The following is an 8,523-nucleotide window of genomic DNA, read 5'->3' on the forward strand; positions in this document are numbered from 1 at the left end:
GTCCCTTCTATTGCCTCCTGGGACAGGCTCTCAGCTGCCAGCTCCGTGACCTTTGTCACTACAGATCCCACCCAGCTTCTTTCTCCCCACTCCTGCCTGGTGACCACTGCCACCTTCCTCCCCTGGCAGGGGCCTGGGCACAAATTCACAGATGTTGAGGTTGGGCATGCTGCCCAGAGGCATATTGGGTAAGGCATGGCAGGAGCTATTTTGCCCCAGGCTGATAGTGCTGTGGTACATTAGGTGGGGATTGGCTGGAGAGAGCTTCTTACTCACCCCAATCCAGGTAACAAGCACCTCTGACAGGTTGTAACCCCTTGGCAGTCACCCAGTGCTCTGGGCTGGGAAGGCAGACACATGGGAAGGGGAGATTGGCTTTCCCACCCCCAGCCAGGACAAGTGCATTAGTGTGGCAGTGGACTGCAGGGTAGGCACCAGCACCTGTGATGTCTGCACTTGTCCAGCAAGTGTGCCTGTGCCCAAAGGTGTGTGACATTAAATAGCAAATTAAAAAAAACAGCATGATAGGTTCAAAGAGAGACTGAAGAAGACAGGGAAATGCTTGTATCTTAGTACCTTTAACAACACCTTCACTTTAAGGGGCCCCATATTTTCATTTTGCACTGGGCCCTGCAAATTAGGTAGCTGACTCTGCTTTCTACTATTTCACATCCCCCATTCAGGGATTACACGTCTCAAGAGAGAGGACTATAGGGAGTAAAGGGAAATCAATATGGGTATACAGCATTCTTACAGCACTGGGAACCATGTATTTGCAGGGTACCATTATTTTCATACATTGCATTTGCAGGATACTTCAGATTTTTAAAAATAAATTCCCATTCAGCAATTACAGATACGAGATACCATTTCAGTCCAGCATAGCCGCAGTACACACTGGCTTAGGACATTCACAGCCTCCACCAAATGAGGTCTAGATAAGAAAGAAAATCTTGGAGCACCCAAGTGGATAGTGAGGTGGATGACATTCTGTACATCCTTCAACCAACAAATAAATAACATACCCCGATAGCTCTGTGTCATGGGGAGGGAGAAAGGATACAACCTATGAAAATTACTATGAGAGTTAAGATCATGCCAGTGGATTTTCTTTGCAAAACAGAAGCAACCTATAGAAAACATGCAGTTTTCTTCATTAAGATGCAAAAATACATGGGCTCTATGAAGCAATGCTGAAGACGTTTCAGCATTGGTATGGTAAGTTAACCAAAATGGGCAACTTTCCAGGAAAGCAAAAATAGAGTATCAGAATTAAAGTCTTCATTGGAGATTGTAAAGAGCAAGAAGAACATTGTAAAATATTCAATTAGTAACTTTCATGAGACACTTGAAACAGTTTCCCAGAATGCCGAAGATAAGGTTGAGAAAAGCAGGCTGGTTGGTTTCCTGTTTGAAAATTATCTGGAGGAAAAGAGCAAAAGCCCCTTACTCAAGGTGTAGCTTACCTAACTCTCAGGCAATCAGTAACAAAAGATCCAAGAAGTCATTAAATGCAAGTTCTTACTTCAGGGGGCTAGGGACTTCCCCAGGGCTCTGAAGACTGACTCCAACCTATAGTTACCTCTTCCTTATTTTAATGCTAAAAATCATGCCTGGAGTAGAGATTTATAATGCTAACACTGCATACAATGTATGAAGAAGCATGTTGAGTCACTGCACAAATGCTAGAAAAACATCCATACGTGCCCTGATGTAATCCTTCCCTGTAGAAAGGCCCTATAAAACACACCCACATACTACCCTCAGAGATTAGCCCATTCCCTTTTCCTTTCAGTACTAAATCCCTTGTGCACAAGCTGAATAAACTCTTGTTGCTATGTTTGGTGATCTCTCTTGATTTCTATCATGGGAGATCTCAAGAACGCAGGGCACTGGTAATAGGGTCACGGAATAAAAATGATGAGGTGACAGAAAGTAAACAACCCAGACTCTAAATTTGCAATAATCAAAATTAAATTCCATATATGCTTGAACTGAAAATAGGAATAGGCACCTGGAATACTAATTACTGAATAGCAGGAAATAGTAACAGAGAGAGATTGTTCAGTTTATACTATCAAGACAGCTCACAAAGCATGCAGCCAGAAAAAGTTACAGACACACACACACACACGCACACGCACACACAGAATTTGTCTTCAGGTTACTTTGTAGTTCAAAGTGTTGTAAGAAATTGATGACTCTCCATAGATTTTAAGGGAGAAGAGTTGTAAGCAAATGATTTTATACCCACCCAGGTTGTTATTCTTGTGTAAAGGCAACAGAAAATTATTCTGTCTTATGCAAGAGTTCAGCAATTTATCATACCACCCATGTAACCTACCTCAAATTAAAAAACAATATGTAAACTCTAGCAGATTCAAAATTGAAAACACAAGAACCTGTCAGCCTCATAAAAGAACTGGCAGTTCGTTTTAAAACCATTTAAATATAGATATCTAAGTGTAAGTACAGCTACAAAATATATGAAATACAAAAATAAGAAATGTAAACTCTAAAAATATAAAATAAGAAAAATAACTTGGAAAGGAAAAACTCTAAAAATGTAAGGCATGCTGATGTTTTAGCAATATTGTCTGAGTATAGAAATCCCAGGTGATGTTGACAATGACCCAGAATGGACTGGGGAAATAGAAGCCTGGTAATGTTTTTAATGAACATAGGGAGAGTGGAAAATGTCTAATACTTTATTCTAGTATTAAGTTAAACCAATACAGGCCAGGCGTGGTGGACCACATCTGTAATCCCAGCACTTTGAGAGGCCAAGGGGGGCAGATCACTTGATGTCAGGAGTTCAAGACCAGCCTAGCCAACATGGTGAAACCCCATCTCAATTAAAAATGCTAAAATTAGCTGGGCATGGTGGTGCAAACCTGTAATCCCAGCTACTTAGGAGGCTGATGCAGGAGAATCTCCTGAACTCAGGAGACAGAGGTTTCAGTGAGCTGTAATTGCGCCACTGCATCCCAGTCTGGGTGACAGAGTGAAACTCCATTGAAAAAACAAACCAAAACCCCATGTGCTGTTTACAGGAGACATATCTTAAGCAAAAGGTCACACAACATTTTAAAGTAAAGAAAGAACAAATAAACTGAAAGTTAGGAGTGACAATATACTAACAAAGTAAAATTTTATGCAAAAAGCAAGTTTGACAAAAATGATTATCTTACATAAATGATAGGCATAATGATGGTGATAATAATAAAGCTGTGTTTTATAAATAAAGTAATACTTAAAGGGATAAAATAAAAATTATGAGTCATACAAGATAAATTGATAGAAACATAAATGTAATGAAATTATTTAATATATTCTGTCTTTGAAGTTCAAGAAGATAAAAAAAAAAAAATACAGATAACTTGAACAATAAACACAGTAAGATCACAAATTTTACCTAAAACTACAATTTGGATATATAATGGGAAATACAATTCATTTATTTCATCTGTGATTAATCTGGCTTTCTAAGGCCCATAGTTCCAATTTGTAACTGAGGGAAGAATTGTAAATATCTAATCTCTTTTAAATCTTAGTTCACTCTGATAATTTAAATACTACTTTGTGGGTGCTGTTTAGCCCCTCTCTGATAAAAATCTTTGGTCTCTCAAGTGGTTCATCCATTCCCCTAATTTTCTCCTCAAGGCAGCACGTGGGTATATGGAAAAGGGGTGTGCAGCTTCATCAACCTCTCAACATTGCCATGAAGGTGAAATCCTCAGGCTCAGGTGCTCTCCTTGAACTCCTCTCTGTTATCTCCAGTCTTTGGAGAAGTGTTTGTGCTCTTCCTGGCTGTATACTTGCCCTGCTGACCTTTACTCTTAAAGACTAAACCTGGTGTCAGCAGTGCGTTGGCTTTTCACCTTCTTCATCACTGCCCATTAGTGACTGCTTAGATGAGACTGCCTCTCCTTGGCTCTCATTGGTGTCATAAGCCCATTACATGTTTGAGTTCGACTCCCATTTGGCCCCAGCTAGACTATAGCCTTTGACACAGAGCTACCCATTGCATCCCTTGGCCGTGGAAAATCCTCTCTAGCAGCTTTCCTAACCTCATCTAATTCTGTGATCCAAGGTGGTTTAGAAAATCTAAACAGGATGGCCTTCCTCTATCTGCCTGTTTTTATAGATGTTAAAAAATTAGAAGGCCGTTAGGCTGCATTCTGGATTCCTACATAAGCAAACTGAAACCCAACTCAGATTAACTCAACCAATCAGAAACTGCCAACAAAGCTCTAATTAGGAGCTGTACCAATCAGAAACCTTCAACTAACCTCTAACTAGAGATTTTCCACCTTAAACGGTAAAATAGTTTCTTTGTCTTGCTTTCATGAACCCCTTATAAAAGTTCTCTCTTCATGCCTCCTTGGTGGAGTCCAAACTGCTTGTGATTTGGGGCTACCTGATTCATGAATTGCTATGTGCTCAAATAGACTCTTTAATTGTAATGGGCCTAAGCTTATCTTTTAACATAGGTCAGTTTGTCAAGACTCAACTAGTCAAATGACCAATTGTCAAATTTAATAAATGTAGTTATTTACCAGAAACTTGTTTTACTGTCCTACTTCTGAAGGTTGCTGCAAACAGTTTTGAAAGTGTCTATGAAGTTTAAGTTGACATGTTTCCATTTTATCTTCACAGCATTTTAATGAATAACCAGGTTGTTGAAACCTGAGTTACAGAATGGTTTAGTGCATATATCAACTAGTCAGGAACATTTTAGCATTTTTAGGACATAGAGTCAATTTTCTCTTATTCTTTTGCTGTAATTTCATATTTACAATGAATAAATAGAATTATTAAAATAGAGCTTATATTAATCTTAAAATAGAGCTTATAATCTTAAAATAGAGCTTAATCTTAAAATAGAGCTTATATTCCAAAAGCTTATACTTTACTTTTTCACTTTAATAAATTCTGCTTTGCAATGCACATTATATATATCAACAGAATAAGAATCATACTATTCCTTTAAGGGTTTTTTATGAAAGGCAAAGCATCACAGACCAAAACAAACACAAAGTAGGTAAAGACTTAAATTCTTAAGAATTTTTTATCTAAGCGAAGCACTTTTTAAAGCCACTGATGTTTATTTTTCAAATTCTGTGGTGACTTGTGGGGACAGGAATGCAGACTATGAAAATGCTTGCCTTTGTCAGGAAGATACATACACAAAGTCAAGAGCCATCTATTTTGTAAATGTTGGTAAGAATGTTCATATGCTGTGAATATGATGTTACATAGAACACTGAAATTCAACCAATATGGCAGGGATTCATAAACTCTTGATGAGGTAGTTGACCAAACTGATAAAAGAGAAAGAAAGGTTGGAGCTAGAAAGTCAGATTTGGAATTCTGCCACATAGAGTTGCTAGTTTAAATCATGAAACTGGCTATGATCACTGAAGAAGAATAATAGAAGTGAAAATGTCAAGAACTGAACTTTCAATACCTAAAATTAAAGAGTTTACCAAGACAAATAAAGGCACAGGAGTGATGGGAAGGAAAAAAGTGAGGGGAATACAAATAGAAAAATACAGAGAAGAAAGATACTCCAGAGAACCAAGAGATAGAAATTAACAACGAGAAGATACACATAAGTGAGAAGCAGAAGTGTAAATGTTTGAAGAAGTAATAAAAGAGGGGTTTGAAATGCAGAGAAAGAGAGAGAGAGAACAGGGTCCCTGTCCTTTGAGGGAGAAGCTTGGATAAGGAGAATGATGAAATGTACTTCTCACAATCATTGTCATTATCTTCACTTATTTGTCAATGCCCTTAAATAAGGTATGTACACAGAGCGGTAATAAAAAGCAAGATATTCAAAAGCAGTTGGAGATTGTTTAGCTTCCTATTTCTAAATTTTCCTACTCCAGTTAAGCCAGCTTATTCTCATCGCAGCCACTATCTGACACTCTAAACCTAGATTTGGTTCTAGAATACCTACCTTAGGCAGCTAATTTTAACACTTTCTCTTGAGGACATTTTTATTGCCATTCTTCTAAACATAACCTTACCCTCTCTTGTGACTGACAGTTTTCCTCTTTTCTTCTTTCCTCTTGCTACTCTTCATTGTATTATTCATTTTAACCCCTTTTTGAGTACCTACAGTGTTCCCTAACAAATTTAAGGTCTGGGACAGCAGGAACCTTAAATGCCTTGGCAATTTTGTTATACAGCCCCTGAATGGTCCTGGAAGATAGAACATGTTCAATAAATATTGGTTGAGAGAATGAATTAGCACAATATTGAGCACTGTATTCATGATTAAGATAAAAGTTCTGTTCTCAAGGAATTTACAATCAAGGAGTAGGAGAGCATCATTTATTCAAATAACTACAGTAAATAATTGCTTAATAAAATCAATGCAGCAAGAGACTATCTAGTAGTGTGGGATCATGAAAGCCAGGGAAGAGTGTATTTCAGGAAAAAGAAGTGATACACAGAGAGCAATTAAGAGAAGGACTAAGAAAAGTCCATTGGATTTAACAACAAGAAAGCCATTGACCACCCGTACAGAAGATTAGATTCTTTGAATGACCTTTGTGCTGCGAACAACTAAAAATACTAGATAAAATATAAGAAAACATGCTCACTTTGGCAAAACATATACTAAAATTGGAACAATACAGAGAAGACTAGCATGGCCCCTGTAAATTAAAATTTTAAAAAGAGAAAATGCTATTATTTTTAAATGCATCACTGAGCTGACAAAAAAGTATAGAATCTGCACAGATTAAAACAAGTAGACTGGATAAAGAAAATGTGGCACATATACACCATGGAATACTATACAGCCATAAAAAAGGATGAGTTCATGTCCTTTGCAGGGACATGGATGAAACTGGAAACCATCATTCTCAGCAAACTAACACAAGAACAGAAAACCAAACACCACATGTTCTCACTCACAAGTGAGTGTTGAACAATGAGAACACACAGACACAGGGAGGGGAACATCACACACTGGGGCCCTGGGGGTGAAGGGCTAGGGGAGGAATAGCAGAGGGTGGGAGGACGGGGAGGGATAGCATTAGGAGAAATACCTAATGTAGATGATGGGGCGATGGATGCAGCCAACCACCACCATGGCACTTGTATACCTATATAACAAACCTGTGTGATCTGCACATGTACCCCAGAACTTAAAGTATAATAAATAAATTTAAAAAAATCAGATAGCCAACATAAAAAAAAAGTAGAAGTGAAAATTTTTGCCATTTTATATAAAACACAAATACACACACATACATATATACTTACCTCTGTTAGAAGTCAGAATATAATTCTTGATGGAGTTAGTGGCTACAAAGGAGATCAAGGTGGGGATTGCTAATGTTCTTTCTCTTGATGTAGGTACTGGTTATCTAGAAGTATTTGGCTGTGAAAAATTTATCAAGCTTTCATGTATACTCAGGATATTTGCACTGCTCTGTGCTTTTATTCAGTAAAACTTTACCTTTTTTTTTTTTGAGATAAAACAATCACAAGAAAACAGACTAGAAGGTAAGTGAATACCCAAATTGGCTTTTGACTGGAGGTTATCTGCCCAATCCTGGTAATTTTCAGATTCTGTTCTGATGGCTGTGGGAGTTACTGAGGAACTATAATTTAGAGCCTGTCCAAGATGAAAATCCAGGAGGAAGTCTCCTATAAGGTTGGGACCACAAAAGACTACACAGTGAAAGAGAATTAGAAATAAACTTGTAGCACAGGAAAGGCAGCAAGACAATGTTCTTGTCTTAAGCTTGGCTTTTGATGGGAGGAATTAAAGCATCTTGCCTGGAGGATTGCTTGAACCCAGGAGGCGGAGGATGCGGTGAGCTGAGATTGCGCTATTGCACTCCAGCCTGGGTAACAAGAGTGAAACTCCGTCTCAAAAAAAAAAAAAAAAAAAAAACCTAGCCTGAGAATTTGAAAGTGGGAGCCTCCCCACAGGCAGGTTTGCAATGTGAACTTACTCTATCGGTGGGAACTTAATTAAAAGCTAAGCATTTAATTAAGATGGTAGTGCTTGCAGGAGATTGGTAGGAGTAAACTCAAATCCTCTGTGAAGGAACACAACTTTTATATGGGCCTCAATGACTTTCCATGGATAAACTTCCAGAGAATAAGAGCTCACAACGCACTATGAGTAAGCACCAGCAGGAGCGGTGGAAAGCAGAACCAGATCTGCTCAGACAGCAGTTCCTGGATTTATTGTGTAGTGAATATAAAAGTAGCAAAAGTTTAGGTATTGAATATAAAAAATAGCAAATTTAATTTAATTTATTTTTTTGAGATGGAGTCTTGCTCTGTCATCCAGGTTAGAGTGCAATGGCGGGCTCTCAGCTCACTGCAATTTTGGCCTCCTGGGTTCAAGCGATTCTCCTGTCTCAGCCTCCTAGGTAGCTGGGATTACAGGTGTGCGCCACCAGTGCCTGCTAATTTTTGTATTTTTGGTAGAGACGGGGTTTTGCCATATTGGCCAGGCTAGTCTCAAACTCCTGACCCCAGGTGATCTGCCTG

The 8,523-nt window shown here is 38.4% G+C and overlaps 1 non-coding gene across 1 annotated transcript; it reads left to right on the plus strand.

Moving 5' to 3' along the window:
• The first annotated feature begins 6,605 nt into the window (after positions 1–6,605).
• On the plus strand, positions 6,606–6,707 carry LOC135272061 (U6 spliceosomal RNA). The gene has a single exon (XR_010340168.1). It is a non-coding gene; the product is annotated as a U6 spliceosomal RNA (small nuclear RNA).
• Positions 6,708–8,523: the final 1,816 nt, after the last annotated feature.

This window comes from Aotus nancymaae, unplaced genomic scaffold, assembly GCF_030222135.1.
Source record: "Aotus nancymaae isolate 86718 unplaced genomic scaffold, 86718_ANA_hifiasm-v0.15.2.pri h1tg000006l, whole genome shotgun sequence".
In the NCBI taxonomy this organism is placed as follows: domain Eukaryota; kingdom Metazoa; phylum Chordata; class Mammalia; order Primates; family Aotidae; genus Aotus; species Aotus nancymaae.